The sequence below is a fragment of the Protopterus annectens genome, chromosome 14.part0, assembly GCF_019279795.1.
Source record: "Protopterus annectens isolate FY-2018-M chromosome 14.part0, PAN1.0, whole genome shotgun sequence".
Lineage (NCBI taxonomy): Eukaryota > Metazoa > Chordata > Ceratodontiformes > Protopteridae > Protopterus > Protopterus annectens.
This window is the reverse complement of record NC_056748.1, coordinates 929,370,754-929,388,063: the sequence shown is the minus strand read 5'-3', so window position 1 is coordinate 929,388,063 and position 17,310 is coordinate 929,370,754. Positions and strand designations below refer to the sequence as shown.

Sequence of the window (17,310 nt, the reverse complement as noted above, 5' to 3'; positions counted from 1 at the left end):
TTTGTTAATGTATCTTTTCAGAGCTGAAAGAGTTATTCAGGTGTTGTAAGAGAAGTAAATCATTAGTATTGGCTGAATGGTGTAACCCGGAATTAGCCAAGAGTTGGGAAAAAGAACATAATGATGAAGCTAGCGAGAAGGAAGTCAATGAGTGAGTCAGAAGGATCACGATAAACAGTCCTCGAATGCAGCTGTTTTAAGAGGTTCATAGGTATTAAACATTCAGTCTACAAGGCATTGTGACCCTAGCCTAAACCCCCTATTCAGTAGTCTTGTCCAGCCTCAAAGAGGACAAAGGAAGATTGACCAGGGCTGAATTTGAGGCTGCCCAGTGCCCATCGAATAATCCTTGAAGGGTGCATGGTTGTTTGGCATGCAATAGAAACTTGTTCCACAGATGTGGGATACATTAGGATATGACTGTGTCAAGCCAACGTGTCTTATTTATCTGTTGATGAAGGTTAGGTTCGTTTGACCAAGTATTTGACGTATTATTTATTATGTAAAGGAATAGGAGGTGAAAGAGGGTTGGATCTTTAATGGCTCAACAGTCTACACACAGGTCTCCACAGAAGTGTCTGTAAGAGACTGAGTACAGAGAGAGAGTTGCCATTCTGTTCTGATATTTGATAACTAAGATGTCTGACACCGCTGATCTCTTTAGTTATGAATCACTGAGCTCTGTCAAGTTGAACGATATGTTTAGACAAATACATGCCAAAAGCTGCATTATATTCAGTAATGGGCCTGATAGGTTATGAGTAAAGGGGAATTAAGTCTTCTTTGGATCTGGTGGAGATGCCTTTGGAAGTGGATGAGGTAGACAAAAGTCATTCTGAACTGCAGCAGAGACATGATGGTCAAATGATAAGGAATTGTCAATAAGAGTGTCTAGATCCCTTGCAACAGTGCCTTATTGGAGGAGTGTGTCACCTGTATGGTATGTAAAAATGTTTAAACAAAATTACCTAGGCTACATTTCTTCACATTTGATATGCATCTGCTATTCTTGTACCAAATCCTAACATGGTCCAACCCATGTTGAAATGATTTTGAGTGAGTGGAAGATCAAATAGCAGTACCTAATTTACAGTCATCTGCAAACTTAGATAAAGCCAGGAATGTTGGCCTGGGTATGTGAGAAATGAATACTAGATAAGAGAGGGTCTAACACTGAGCCCTGTGGTACAGCACTGATTTCAGAAGTCACACCTACGATTCTAACCACATGAACGCTGTCAGATAATCAGTGTGCTAGCCACCTAACAATATAAGGATTTGCATTCAGATTTACAAGCTTTGTTAAAAATACCTACATGAGGAAGTAGTGCCAAAGGCCTTGGCCAGGTTGAATTATGCTGTGTGTGCAGCATTACTACTATCCACTACTTTCAAATAAGGTAATGAGGTTAAGAGGCAAGACCTTCCTTTGACAAAGACAAATTGATTAGGGTCCAGGGTTAAGAGATTTTCAATGTCTAGATTAATGATGTCTTTAATATACTCCATTGCTTTACCAGGGTGTGTGATTGGTCCACACATGTGTAATAGCATTACAGTGGCTATTTTCCAGGCTTCAGGAATGTAGCCAGTGGACAGGCTTAGATTAAAGATGTTAATTAGGGGTTGAGATAGGCCATATTTGGCACTTATAATCAGGCACCCTGGCATATTATCAGGGCCCATGAATGAGGAGTTCTTAGCTTTTGAAAGGGGTGACAGTGCTTGTTCCGTTGTGATGAATGGGTGTGGTTGAGATTATGAAATAGCTATACTGTGGGTCATTTCAAATTTGCACTTTATCAGCTAAGATATTAGCTATTTCCTTGGGTTCAGAGTGTGCAATATTATTGTGGACGAGTTCCAAACATTGTTCAGCATTGGTTATTAATGTCCTGACATAGTTAAAGAAAGATTTATAGTTACTTTTGGTTTGTGTGGCTTTTTAAGTTCCATTAAGATCTTTTTATATGAGTTTTCCACCACAGAGATTTGTTTTTAAATTTTATATTACATGTGGTGCAGATAGGGTCTGTTTAAGGTAACTGAAGAAGATTTGCTTTTGTGAACGCTGAGGAATTTACAGGGGAGGTCTCACAGTTTTAAAGGAAAATGTCACTAATTTATGGTCTGATTTAACAAGGTGTAATGATACATATGGAGATGTACAAGCATTGGCCATATTTGCGAGGACTAGATGAAAAATATTGGGGTCTCTAATAGGACGGTTAACTATTTGTATGGGAGAATAAGAATTTATAATGTCAAGGAAGTGTTGGGCTTGCTGACAATTGACAGTGTAAGTCGATCAATTTTACTCATGGAAAGTTGAAGTCCATCTTTAAAAAACTGCTGGCATTAGTGGGGATTTCAGATAATGTGTTAGGAGCTAGCTATCAAGTGGTAATTAGTCTTGTTTGTGGTAAGTTTGACATCTAGAAGTTCAAATGTGGTGTCCTGAAGAATCTGTCATAAGTTAATAATTTCTTTGACAACTACTAATACTGATAGGCATTATACCCAGGAATACAGGTTTTCAATACTCTGAAACCAGGTCTCTATAATTAACCATATATGAATGTGTTGAAATGCAAGACAGCCTCATGTCTGGGCATATTTAAGCAATAACCGATGAGTGGGTGTGGGTATATTGAGGATTTAAACATGCTTGACATGGTTTGATCACGAGGGGGATGCCCGAATGATTAAACAAAGCCAGCTGTGGGTAAATCCTCAATATACCCATACCCACAAGTTGGTTATTGCTATTATACAGTGACATTATTTAAGAAAGAAATGACGTAATTTTCTTAAATAATGTCTTTGTATAACAGCACTGTGGTGTTCCTTGGCATTGTTTCCACATTATTCTGTGTTTGTTGATATACTGTGCATGCTTATGTAGCTTATATTTCCATACTTCTCAGTTCAGCAGTACTGTGGAAAACAAGCAACGGAGGAAGGAAGATCTCCATTGCTTTTTTTTTTAATTATAACATCTGGACAGTTGAGAAGTATGAGAGACAAGGCAGAAATACAAAGAAAATCAGGTACCTTTCTTCAGTTTTGTAGAAAGTACCTGATTTTCCTTGTGTTTGCTCTGCCCTCCATATGTACCTCTCAACCTCTTAGCTCAAGAAATGTGGACAAAGCCATAAATAAATAAATAAAGGGGGACAGAGGCTCCATAAGGGGACAGATTGTAATTGCTCTTAGAAACTTCGAAATCTGCAAGAATAATTTTATTTGTGTATTGTGCATTGTCTCAGGGAAAGAAAGTCTGAAACTACATGTGTCATTATTTAGTGACTTAATTCTTCACCGATTTGTCAGAAAACCAAAAATTTTATGAGGAACATCTAAAAAACATGAGGCAAAATTCTGAATAGTTGAAACTAATACCTCTGTGTTATACCAATATCTCAGTGGTATTTGACCGACCAGACTCTTTTCTATTGGTATATGCTCAATTTACAACAGGCATGCTGGCTGACCATCAGTATGCACATTTTTTGAATACTAACCAACTAATTTTGTTTAAACTCTTCTCATTGAATAGAACCACATTAATGTTTTCCAAATTAGAATTTACTAAGTTGGAATGTCCATCAGATGGACTCTGCCTAAAAAGAGGCACTATGGGGGCAACAAAGGTTTGTAACCAGAATGTGAAAGCCTTGGTAAAAGAGGTGCAGACCATCCCTGGCAAAGAAGGAAGGCTTGTCAGTCATCTCATCCCAAGTCAACACATACTGGTTGCAACTAGAATGACACAAGCTATGTAGCTAATTATTAAAGCCACTTATCTTGTTTTTGAGTCTTGGCGATCATTTTGGGAGCTGTGGCAAAATACTTGTCATGATCATTGTCTTTCCTGCCTTAGACACATTCATGGCAAGCTCAGTCATATCTTTTTGTATGTCCCTCTAATGCCTAAGGTTATCCCCCCCATGCGGGAACACATGTCATAATCACATTTACCAGGATGTAGGGATTGAAGAACTCTTGTTATATCCTTGATCCTGGCTCCAGAAAGACAGGTAACTTTCACCTTATTATCCAGCCTTGTTCTTAGGTTCATGGCTAAATACTAGGCTATCAGTCTGCAGACTATTACAAGCCTAGCCAATAACCAGAGGTCAGAATCAAACCCTGTACCTTGTGTCTGTGACGTAAAGATCTTAACCATTATGCCAACCCTGCCTTGTGAAAGTGGTGTCCATATTCCTGACAGTAGAGTCACCGCAGTTAGATGCAGTGTGAGTGGAAAGTAATTGCTTGGAATCTGTACCTTTGGGCCTCTTAGACATCTGTGTACTGGCTATTGGTATAAATGGCAAAGGTGGGTGTGTTGCTGTGCGAACTAATTTCAGATGCTTCTTAGTCTTTAGTCTGATAAGCTTAGGGAGCGCTCTCCTCATCAGCCTAAATGTGTTCTGTAGTCGTACCTATGCATACATCAGTGAGACCTGTTCAGAATGAAATACTGAAGACTTATCTCCTTACTTCCCAGTCTTTCTAAATTAATGAAAAGCATTTTTGGATAATGTGTTTGCATATCTGTTTGCCTTAGTCTTCCTCGTATCAACCAGCATGAATTTCTGTTTACCCATGGAAATACAGCTGCTGTTAGCTGAGTTACACTACTTAAATATGGATACTGAACATCAATGCCATTTATGTATCTAATTAAGACTTAGAATACCGGGATCCTTGGGAATACCGGGATTTTAATTTTAATGGTGGTCCTTTAGTCTGAGTTTGTAGGTATTTGAATGAGAGATTCCCCACAGTTAAAATGAAGGACTCAGTTATATCTTCTAGGTCTGTTCATTGTGGTGTGCTTTGAGGAGTTGCCTTTAGGCCTCTCTTTCTCAATGTTTATTTGTTTATTTATTTATTTATTATTTATTTTATTTGGATTTGTTTACCGGGATGGTCCAGCTGGGCCAGAAGTGCCCATTTTCAGTGGAGTCCTGGGGAGAAAAGCTCCACATATAAGACATTTCACATACAATACAGAATTTGCATTAATAAAGACATTTAGTACATATTATTGGCAGCTTATACAATTGGTAAAAAAAACAGTACATAAGTAATCACTCTCAAATCAAAGATATTATACAAGCAATACAGAGTATATACATGAGAACATTCCATATGAGTAGTTTTCAGCTAGCAAAATTTATGTAGGGCACTTCATGCAGTGGGTGCAAAGCAGATATAGGAATTAATTTGAGACAAGTTGTTTAAACTTTTCACACGTTTAGGAGGTGTAATACCTGAGTGATAGGCTATAGGAGCCCTGTTGCAAGAATCAGCAAAGTCGATGGATATTGTTGCAGATATAAGTGGTGGTATGATAATAAGGTAAGCTGAGAGAGTACCTGAATGTCTCGCCTGGTTCAATGGCAGGTCTATAAGGGTTAGCAATAGAAGGAAGTAGACAGGAGGGATCAATGATAGGACAACGAGGGTTAGTAGAGGAGGAAAGTTGACAGGATGGAGAGGCAGAGTAAGCAAAAAGACAGGTGGATGTGAAAGGAGGATGCTAGAGTAGTAGAGTGGGGGTGAGAATAGCTGCGATAGTTGAAGTTAGGTTATATGAGATGTGGTGTTAGCACATGTGCACAGCCAAGATGAGGAAAGGTGTTGTTTCAGAGATGTCTTGAAGAGGGTTACTGAGCGGGTGGATCTAAGTGTTGGGGGGAGGGAGTTCCAAAGTTTTGCGATGGTAAAGGAGTAAAGCATCTGGCCAGCCGAAAGTTTGTTTTTCTACATTTACGAGCAGTTGGTTGTTGGATTGGAATGATCTGTTAGGATGGTATAAAGTAAATGGTATAAAGTAAGTATAGAAGATAGAGCAGGGCACATGGATGGATTATGAATGAGTTTGTGAGCTGTAGTTAGTTGGATAAAGGTGAGATAGTTGGGGAGTTCAAGCCATTTTAGGTTGCGTAATGATAAGCAGTGGTGGGATGAGTAGGAGGCATTAGTTACAAACTTAGCAATGTTGTTGTAGCATGAGTCTAGTTTGGACTTTGGAGAGGAGTGCATGTTGGTGAGGAGGGGGGTACAGTATAAAGGAGAGGGTAATAGAAAATAAGAGGCAAGGGAAAGTTGGGCTGATGCACTGAGTAGATATTTGTGTCGGTAGAGAGTACCAAGCTTTTGATGTGTCTTTTTGACATTGGACTGGATATGCAGGTTGAATGTGAGGTTTTTGTCTATGATGACACCTAGGAGTTTTGTGCTAGGTACAATGTTGATGGTGGTACCATTTAGGGATTGAATGGTGAAGTTTTGTTTTTGCAGGGGTGTGGACTTTTTCGGGGCAAAGATTAATAGTTTGGTTTTGTTGGGGTACAGGGCAAGATGATTATTAGACATCCAAATTTCGGTGGAGGTGAGGATGTTTTGGGTAAGTTAGTGTAGTTCTGAGGAGTTGTTTGTAGTGCAGATGATAGCAGAGTCATCTGCGTACTGGATGACTGAGTCTTAAGAGAGTGTGGTGTGGAAGTTATTGATAAATATGCTAAACAGAAATGGGCCTAAAATGGAGCCTTGAGGAACACCAGTGGTGGTGTTTAGGAAAGGGGAGTAAGAGTTCTGCCATTTAGTTGATTGTTGCGTGTTAGTGAGGTAATTAGTGAACCAGTTTAGAGCTTGAGGTGAGGTACCTATGTTAGACAGTTTTGTTAGAAGGAGAGAGTGGGATATAGTACTGAAAGCTAAGGAGAGATCAAGAAATAGTGAAGATACGATTTTACCAGCATCAGTGGCTTGGTTGACAGTGTCCATGAAGGATATGAGGGCATTGGTGGTACTATGTCCTGGCCTAAATCTGTGTTGGGTGGAGTAGAGGATGTGGTTGTGAGTCAGTTGTTGAAGAAGTTGAGGATGACTACATTTTTCCGCAATCTTCGAGATGGGCAATAGTATAGCAATGGGTCGGAAGTTGGTGGTATCTATGCTGGGGCCTCCCTTGTGTAGAGGGAGGATATAAGCTGTTTTCCAGAAGAGTGGCATATAGGATTCTTGGATAGATCTGTTGAGAAGTATGCTGATAGGGTAAGCGATTGAGCTGGCTGAGATTTGCAGGTATTTTGTGGGTATATTGTCAGGGGCATTTGTGCATGGTGTGAGTTTTAGAAGCAATTTTTAAATAGTTGAGGTGGGTATAGGTGACAGAATAAAGTTGGGTATAGGGGGTGTACTAGTGTTAGCTGTGGAGTGGTTTGTGATGGACAAGTTGGTCTTGGGAAAGGTATTTTCTTTACATTTTTGCCTGAATGAGGTCATTCTGGTACAATATCTCAGTGTGTGTAAATACATTTTAAAGGCAAAGTAATCTTTAATGTGAATACCCATGGGATAACTCACAACTTGTGCCTTCTTCACACTAAGTGCATACTTTGCAACTCTGTATTTGCCACCAGAAAATAACACCAGTACAGTTGAAGGTATCCTTTGCTGGCTATCTCATGACATGCATGTTGTAGTGATAGTAATTTGTGATTTTAATACAGACTAGCAGCTCACTGATACTACATCTCTAACTACACAGTAAAATTGCTATAAATTCTCCCATCTTATCAATGCAGCTATAAGATTCAGTACAACTACAAACGGACACTCCTTACTTGACTGGATTCTTACTTGCAACCCAAACAATATAAGCTTCTTTGGATACTTACCTGATACAGTCAGTGACTGTCTCCCCACCTTTGCTCTAACATAAATAAATAAATAATGAAAAAATTAAGTCATCTACAAAAAATATGCAGTAAATTTGTTGAATCTTTCAGCAATAGCCTGTAACTGGTCATCTCTAAAGATTTTACCCTTTGATGAGGCAATATCTCATTTCAACATAACAGTTCTTAATAGACTAAATCACCATGCACGACTTTGTATAAAAATGTCAAATCAAACCCAGAGAACTCATGGCCCCAAGAGAGATGGACAAAGCATGGATCGAATAGACTAAAAAACAAAACACAGAGTGCCTATCAACATTTCAGACAGTGTAGAAACCTTGCTAAATAAAAGATTAAACCAGACAAGCAATCCTACTGCCAACTGCTCCAACACAAATATAAGAGCATACCAAATCTCTTCTGGTCCTCCATTAATAAACTCCTTTATCCTGGCCAATTCAGCACTCCCCTACCCTGAACATACAGCAACAACAAAGGCAGCATTGTTTCCCAATTCAGTTCCCCTTTTATACCAACTGTTCTCTCCTTACTCAAGTATAAACCCCACCTCCACCCTCTATCCAACTTAAACCTGACACTCAGCCAAGTAAGTTTAGTTTGGTGTGTGTGTGTGTGTGTGTGTGTGTGTGTGTGTGTGTGTGTGTGTGTGTGTGTGTGTGTGTGTGTGTGTGTGTGTGCGTGTGTGTGTATGCGTGTGCACTATATTCAACTACCTTAATAGCTGATAATTAAAATAGCAGCAGACACCCTCAACTATCTTGTCTCTATCCATATAAACCATTCCATCCCATAAAGCTATGTTACAGCCCTCTGGAAAAAAACATATTATACCCCTACTTTCACCAGACATACACCTGCAGCTGTCTTAATACCTGTATCAAAAATCTTGGAATAATGCATCCATTCACATCTTTTAAAATACCTCATCAGTTCTAACCACCTCCCCAACGTCCAACATAGTTTTCTTCCCTAACATAGTACCATGACTGCCCTTCTCAGTTTCAGAAACACTATAAACCACAAAAACAAATCAAGCCACTTAGTGTCATCTGTTTCTATTGACCTAGCAAAAGCATTCAACATAATCTCTTACCAAAATCTACATACAGAACTTTTATCCTTCAACCTCTCCTACACAGCCCTTTCATGGTCCCAAAGCTACCTTATAAACACATAGCAGACAGTAAAATGTCTCCAAGACTTTTCACTCTTCCTACCTGCTTCAATTGTAGTCCCATGTCCCAAGTCCATATCTTTATCAATAAACTTCACATAGCCTCCAAGCATGCATCTGTAATACAATATCCAGAGGCTGCCACCTCATCTGTTCTGCCCCAACCTTCTGAAAATGTAATGACCCCACGCAAGACTCCTTCTTATCCATTGAAACTTGTTAGGAAAACCTCATCTTCTTCTTCTAAATCCTAAAATAAAATTAAATTAAATAAAAATCTTCACACCATAACATTTCCTAGACCAAAAACAATCTTTCAAAATGCTCACCGAAAATAACACTAGAATATTAATAATACAGCAATCAAAGTTACTGGAAGACATGGTAGCTGACCGACCCAGCCCTACTTAAAATGCTGCACCTAAAGAAATCCCAATCCCCCTGCACCAATCACTCCAGAGATCACAACCTCATTACCACAATTAACAGAACATGCTGGAGGGACAGGTTCATCTCCCAAAGATTGCCCATACTCTGAAATAAGCTTCCCATTCATGTCAAGCAAAGCACCTCACTGACCCTCTTCAAGAGAAATCTTGACGAGTGGATGGGTAACAGAAAGTTCACTCCAGGGATCATTCCAGTTGCCCTATTGGATAGGGGCACTGTGAACTAACATCAGGTAGCATGGTGCCTGAGCAGTTTTTTTTGGGCTAGGCTTATTAAGGCTCCAGGGCTATTAGCCTAATACACCTATGAACATATAAAATTTGATCTACACATTCTCCAAGCTGTTAAAAAAGCACCAGAAACTTCTGGTTTATTATACCAAAATAAATAATATACCAGTGACAACAGAAGAAAACCCATTGCATCGACTTCCTTACTGCCATCTCTTCTTTATGCCACCCCCATCGTGATTAATCTTCATAATACCCAAAAAATGAAACTTGACAGGAATTACAACAAAATTGCTAGATTTCCCACCAGCTTTCTTACAAAATGCTGTCACTGCATAGCCTTAAAACAACTACACTGGCTAGATATCTCACAATATCTTACATACTCACAACTACTTACTGTTAACTTTCCAGCCCTACAAAACACTGTTAAGTATTATTCCTCAGCCTGGGAACTAGACTGTCACAATAAATAACTTTTTATTCCCCACAAACTGTAATAACGCAGCCAGTAATTCATTCTACTCCTGCTAGGGCTCCAGACTGCTGAAGCACATTGAAAAACTAAGAGCTGTCAAACATAGCTTAAAAATACCTAAGCAATTCCAGGCTGTGCTCCTTCTCAAGTCCAGGTATAATGAGAATATAATAGGTAACCTACGGTGGGTCTATATTAGAACATCAAAAGTTTAATGGTTCGAATCACTAAAGGTCGACCTTTAATGATAGAACCATTAAAATTTCGAATGTTTAGAAAAAAAAAAAAGAAAATCTAAAGGGTGTAGGCAGGGGGGCAAGCCCCCCTACACCCCCCACACACCCCACTACTTAAATATACCAAGTCCGAGACTGCACTACATTGAAGTAAATGGAAATTTCCCCTTACGGAATCTTACAGAGATTTCCATTTACCCATTCGACATTCTACACTTTTGCTATTCTTGTGTCAACAATGTCGGATTCGACATTGTCGGTTTTCGAGAATATAATAGGTAACCTAATATGGTAACTGTAAGCACCAAAAACTGCTGTTTAATTGATTGCTTACTGTTTCACTGCATCCTAATGATATATATGGAATTTTCTACCTCCTAACAGTCATACTGTTTCAAAGTACAGGTCCCTGTTATATAATTTCTCACTACTGAATTATTATCTAAATCCTAATCAGTTGTTATATCCCTCTTATTTAACCACATCTTTCACTAGTATGTTCTCGACACCTCAACTTGATATTTGGCATCATATCAAAGTGCCCAATTTTATTGCTCACAAATATCTATTTATAGAGTAACTTCTGTTTATCCAATGTAATTTCAATGAAGGTAAATTGCAATATTACAGGATTTGATTTATCGTTATGTACTTTATTGAAAGCTTTTGTTTAATCCTGTTTGTGCACTGCAATTGCTATCCTATGTGACTTTCACTCTTTGTATTAATGAATGGCATTGTGTAGTTTTGTATGCACCTTTTCTCCCTGGACTTCCACTGAAAATGTTTTCTTTTTCTTGCCTAGTTGGACTTTCTAGTCAACAAATGGAAAAAAATAAAACAAATGAATATAATAAAATTATAATTTAATAATTATAATAATTAATAATTATAATTATAATGTTGACTTTCTAGTCAACAAATGGAAAAAAATAAAACAAATTAATATAATAAAATTATTTCTTTGTGCTCTTGATGTGGTCCTTATTCCTTATTCACCTGATATGATTCTGAGCATGTTAACTAGGAAAATTATTAATGTATATATCTAATATGAATGAAGAAGGCATTCTTTGTACCAAAGGCAAATATACCTCAAACCAAATGTATGGTGTCTGATACTATTTCCCTATTTGCTGCAGTTTCTATTTTTACATCCAGTGACATACCCCCTGAATCTCTTCAGGCTGTTAAATATTGTGATAGCTTACTTTATCCAGGTCTGTCAAAGGAAGATTTAGAATGTCTCTCAAAGAATTTTCCAGTGTATTAGGACATTTTTAATAAGCTAGTTAAATATTTTTTTGAAAAAAAAATAGTTTAACATACTGTGAAATCCCCATGCATAGTGCACTTGTGATTTTGGTACTAATTGTTAATAAAACCATTTTATAATTATACATGTATAGAATGCAAATAACTAACCTCAAGTCAACCAGTCATTGCCTAACATTCAGTTATGAATAGCTTGCCATTGTTAAAAGTCTGAAAAACAAAATCCCAACTGAATTTTTATCTAGTCTTTCTCTAAGGTTTAATTTAGCATTGCTCATTAAACAAAAACAGTTCAACACACAAATGAACTATTTGCTACATAATTTGAGAATAGGAGTTAATTAATGACTATATTGTTTTATTTTATTTAGTTTCCCTTCACTGCTCATCTGTTATTTCCAAAGTCTAACTTCCTCTAACATAAAAGACTCCCTTAATATTTTATGGGTGTAAAAAGTTGCACATAATGCCATTTATATTATTTATTTTACATTTGTTTACTGGGAAATTTGACTTGGAAGAAAGCCAATTTTCAGCGGTGGCCCGGGGAGAAACACTCCAGACACATGTCTTTGTACTGTGGGAGGAAACTGGAGCACCCGGAGAAAACCCAAACCAATCCAAGAAGGACATGCAGACTCTGCACAGAAGGCACCCCAGCCGAGAATAGAACTGGAGAACCTCTTGCTGTGAAGCGACAATGCTACCACAGCACCACTACACTATTCAATTATTTTCTTAAATCTGTTAAAAGGTTCACAATCTGCTGAAATGTCCATGTGAGATCTTGTTGTTACTTCATCAGGCACTGTGCATATAATTCACTTCAGTGTGGGCATATATTCTATATATTGAATCAAATATATTCATCTAAGTTGTGTGGTCATATAATATACCACCAAATCTGGTAGTGCCAAACCACCTTGTTCCTTTGTCAGTAGTAGTTTTCCCATGGAACTCTTTCTCTTGAATTCCCTTTTTGATAATCTTCCACATCTGATCTCTTGTTGATACATATAAGTCTGACCTACATAAAGAAAGAGTAGGACGAAAAAGCATCTTAATTGCTTCTATTGGGTCTAGAATGATCCCATAATACCAAATGTGTAAAACCTTGGCTCTAGGTGGTTGCCCACAATTATGGTACAGCAGGGAGTGGGATTTGCTCTTTCCCAGCTGTAGTTCAATCTTAGAGTTGAAAGGAGGTAACTCTACAGACCCCTCTAACTTTAGACCAATTGATATCCTATCACCACTCTCTAAAAATTTTGAAAAGTACATCTACTCTCAACTTCTTAAATACCTAATCCACAGAAACCTCCTAACCCCTATCCAACACGGCTTTTGATCATACCACAGTACGGCTACAGCCCTATTATCTTATATTCATACAGTTGCTAAGGCCAGAGATAATAATCAGTTAGTGTTCTGTCTCTTTTTTGACCTATGCAAAGCATTTGATACAGTGTCTCACTCTAAACTACTAACTAAACTAACTGATCTTAACCTCTCTCCTCTCACTTTGCAGTGGTTCTCCAGCTACCTTACTAATAGACTACAATTTGTCTGATGGCCCACTTCCTCATTCCCCTTCATGCCTGTAAATACAGGGGTCCGCCGGGTTCTATCCTAGGCCCCCTTCTTTTCAATATTTTTACCAACCACCTCCACTCTGCCTGCGGCCACTCGACTCAACCCTCATCACCATCTCTGACAACTGGTCACATCTCCATTCACTTACACAAAACACATTCATCACCATAGAAAAATGGCTTAATGAAAACCAGCTCATCCTAAACCCTAAAAAAAACCTAAACTCTTACTCTTTCTACCAAGATCACTGTCACACCGCAACTCCACCTTTTCCATCTCTTCTTTAAACAACACAGTTATCAAAGTTGATTCACATACTAAACTTCTGGGCACCATAATAGATGATCAACTAAAATTTGATCAGCATATTCATCAGTGTATCAAAAAGACACATCAAAAACTGGGATTACTGTATTGGAACAAAAAATTCCTTACACCAGAAGCCAAACTATCCCTAGCTAGGGCTTTCCTCCTGCCAGGTCTTTTCTATGCTGCTCCCATCCTCTAAAACTTACAAACCACACTAATCTCCCAACTCAAGCAAACATACAATAAAATCACCAGATTTGCAACAAACCAGCCTTATAAATCACATCATTGCATTGCATTAAAAAAAACGCAATGACCAACATTCCCCCTGTCACTCTGCCAGCCTGGGTATCTAGAATTTTGTAAATAATTCTATGTCATTTGTGAATATTGATATGATTTATACAGAACTGTATGATATGTACTGAGCTAAGATGTATCCACAATGTACCCTGCTGGAATACAAAAGATAAACTTATAAAACTTCAAGAAAAAAAGTTGAAATTAAATGCTTTATGATTGTGCTATAAAAGTTAGTTTCAATGCAGCAAGGAGATGGGATGTCTAGAACTAGGGTGCCTTCTGCATTATTTTGTAAGTGTTTTATTATTTTATGTCTTCTAGCAACTGCACAGATCTGAGAGATATGTATTTCTCACACAGATATGTTAAATTCTGTTTAAGTCAGGTGACAAAGAGTGATGTCATCCAAGCTAACCCAGCAGTAATGTTTGATATTAATTTAAGAACTCTCTCAGATAGAGACTGGGCATTTTGTATTTTGTCTTGGACCTAGCAGGAACATCTACTCATCATCACATCTGCACTTGCCTGTCTGTAAGTAAGATTGAGGGCATAGTATATCTTTAAGATATAGTTAGGAATATAGTAAAGATGAGTTTAGCTGTTTTCTGTATTTATTTGAGACTATCCTGCAGTGTTGTTTTAAAATATTTCCAGTGGTACTGAACTCTGAAGTTACTGTGTTGATTGACTGAGTATTATCTTATTCTTGTATTATTTATTATTAAATATATTTAAACCTATCTCTGTGGCTGATATTTGTGAGACATATTTAAGCTCTTAGGTTCATAGGTTCATAGGTTCATAGGTTGGTACTAGGCTATCAGCCCTAGGGCCTATACAAGCCTAGCCATAACAATTCCCTGGCTATTTCTTCCCACATTATTTACTTTCCTGGACCCCTATCTAGCAGGGTGACTGACGTGATCCCTGGGGTGAATTTCCTTTCTCCCATCCAATCATCAAGGTTTCTCTTGAAGAGGTCCAAAGAGGCACTCTGCTTGACATATATGGGCAATCTATTCCAGAGTCTGGGTAGTCTCTGGGTCAGGAACCTATCCCTCCAGCTTGTTTTGTTTATTGTGATGACAAGGTTTAGATCCCTGGAGCGTGTAGCTCTGAGGGATTGGGATTTCTTTAAGTGTAGCATGTCCAACAGCTCTGGGTTTGACATGGCCTTGTATGTTAAGCAGAGATCGCCTCTGAGTAGACGATATGCAACAGAGTATAGCTGGTGTTTTTTAAGGCGGTCAGCGTAGGGCATCTGCTTTAGGCCTGTGATTCTTTTAGTGAGGTATTTCTGAGGCCTTTCCAGTTGTTGCAGATTTCTTGAGAGGTACATACCAAATGGGGCGTTGTATTCTATAATGGGTCTAATGAGGGATGAGTACAGTGGGACAATGACCTCCTTTTTTCTGGATGAAAAGCCCTTCGTGATGAGGTGTGCCACATAGAAGGATTTCCTGACTGTTGTGGCGATGTGGTTATCGAAGGTGAGACCACTGTCCACCTGTGTCCCTAAGTCTCTTATCACACTTTCTGTGTTTAGTGTACTGCCACCTATATGGTAATTCATGGATACATGTTTTTCCCAAAGGGGATAACAATACATTTCTTGGCATTGAGCTTGAGCCCATGGCTCTGGCACCAAGCATCTGTTTCTGTAAGGCCCTTTTGTGGAGTATCCACGTCATTTGGGGATTCAATAATGGCTCCCAGTTTGCAGTCATCTGCAAACTTTGTTAGCCAGAGTCCCTTAGTGTTGACCTGTACTTCAGAGAAGTAGATGCCAAACAAGAGCGGCCCCAGGACTGAACCCTGAGGTACTCCACTTGTCACTTGTCTGGAGCTGGATTTGGAATCAGCTACTTTTACAGTCTAGGTTCTGTCAGCAAAATTTTGTTTAGGCTGCACTTGTGTAGTCCTAAATAGGTTCATAGGTTCATGCTAGGCTATCTGCCCTAGGGCATTTATAAGCCTAGCCAGAGTGCGTTTGGCTTTCGCCACCCATTTTAAATTAATTTTGCTATGCCCTTTTTCGAGGTTAGTATACTGTGCCTCTGTCTAACAGTGACACAGAAGTGATACCCGGGGTAAACCTACGATCTCCCATCCACTCATCAGGATTCCTCTTGAAGAGAGTCAATGAGGGACTCTGCCTAACCTGGACTGGGATTTTATTCCAGAGTGAAGGGAGCCTCTGGGTTATGAATCTGTCCCTCCAGCATGTCCTATTTATTTCAGTGCTGAGGTTCAAGTCTCTTGAGCGTAGCTCAATGGGATTTGGATTTTCTGAGGTGCAGCATGTCCATTAATTCCGGGTTGGACATGGCTTTATACGTCAGGCACAGATCACCTCTGAACAGGCGGTATGCCACTGAGTAGAGCTGGAGTTTCTTTAACCGGGCAGCATATGGCATCTGTTTGAGCCCTTTGATCCTCTTGGTGAGGTACTTTGCGGTCTTTCCAGTTGCTGCAGGTGTCTGGTAAGGTACATCCCAAAAGGGGCATTGTACTCAATTATGGGCCTGATGAGGGATGAGTAAAGAGGCACGATGACCTCCCCTGATCTAAATGTGAATCCCTTCATGATTAGGTGGGCTATATAAAATGTTTTTCTAACCACTTTGGCCACGTGGTTGTCAAATGAGAGATTGCTATCAACTTGGGTCCCCAGGTCCCTAATTACTTCTTCTGTACTTAATGGATTACCACCTATGTGGTAATTTGTGGCACTTTGTTTTGCCAAAGGGGATGACTATACACTTTTGGCATTTAGCTTGAGGCCATGGCTCCGGCACCAGTTGTCTGTTTCTATGAGGCCCTTTTGGAGGATGCTTGTGTCAGCTGGAGAGTCGATTATGGCGCCCAGTTTGCAGTCATCTGCGAACTTGGTCAGCCACAGTCCTTCCGTGTTGGCCTGTACCTCCGAGAAATATATACCGAACAAGAGAGGTCCCAGGACTGAGCCTTGTGGGACACCACTTGTAACTGGTTTGGAGTCTGACATGGCTCCAGCAATTCTAACCATGTGGGTTCTGTCCTTGAGCCAGTTTGCAATCCATCTAGTGACATAGGGGTTTATATTTAAGCTGGTGAGCTTATCTATAATGCCCGAGTGGGGTATTGTATCAAAGGCTTTTGCGAGGTCCGGGTAGGCTGTGTGGACCACCTTCCCCTCGTCAATGGCCTTGGTGACTGTTTCAAAGAAATCAACCAGGTTTAAGAGGCAGGATCTGCCCTTAACAAAGCCGAACTGGGTAGGATCCAGTGTCTGTAGGTCCCCAATATCTTTATTTATGAGGTCCATGATGATCCTTTCCATAACTTTGCAGACCAAGCTAGTCAGGCTTATGGGGCGATAGTTTCCAGGATCCGTTGAGGCACCACCTTTATGGAGAGGGACCACTGTTGCTGTACGCCACTCTTTGGGCACATATCCTGTAGTAAGGCTGAGATTGAACAGTAGTTTTATGTTTGGGTTTAGCTCTTCTTGGAGTTCATGTAGGACGCAGCCCGGGACACCGTCTGGTCCCATTGA

At 39.4% G+C, this 17,310-nt stretch overlaps 1 protein-coding gene across 1 annotated transcript in view; it reads left to right on the top strand.

Annotated features, from left to right (window-relative positions):
- Positions 1 to 17,310, top strand: part of LOC122789349 (S-adenosylmethionine synthase) — a 516,516-nt gene that overhangs the window by 475,763 nt on the left and 23,443 nt on the right. The window lies entirely within an intron of this gene.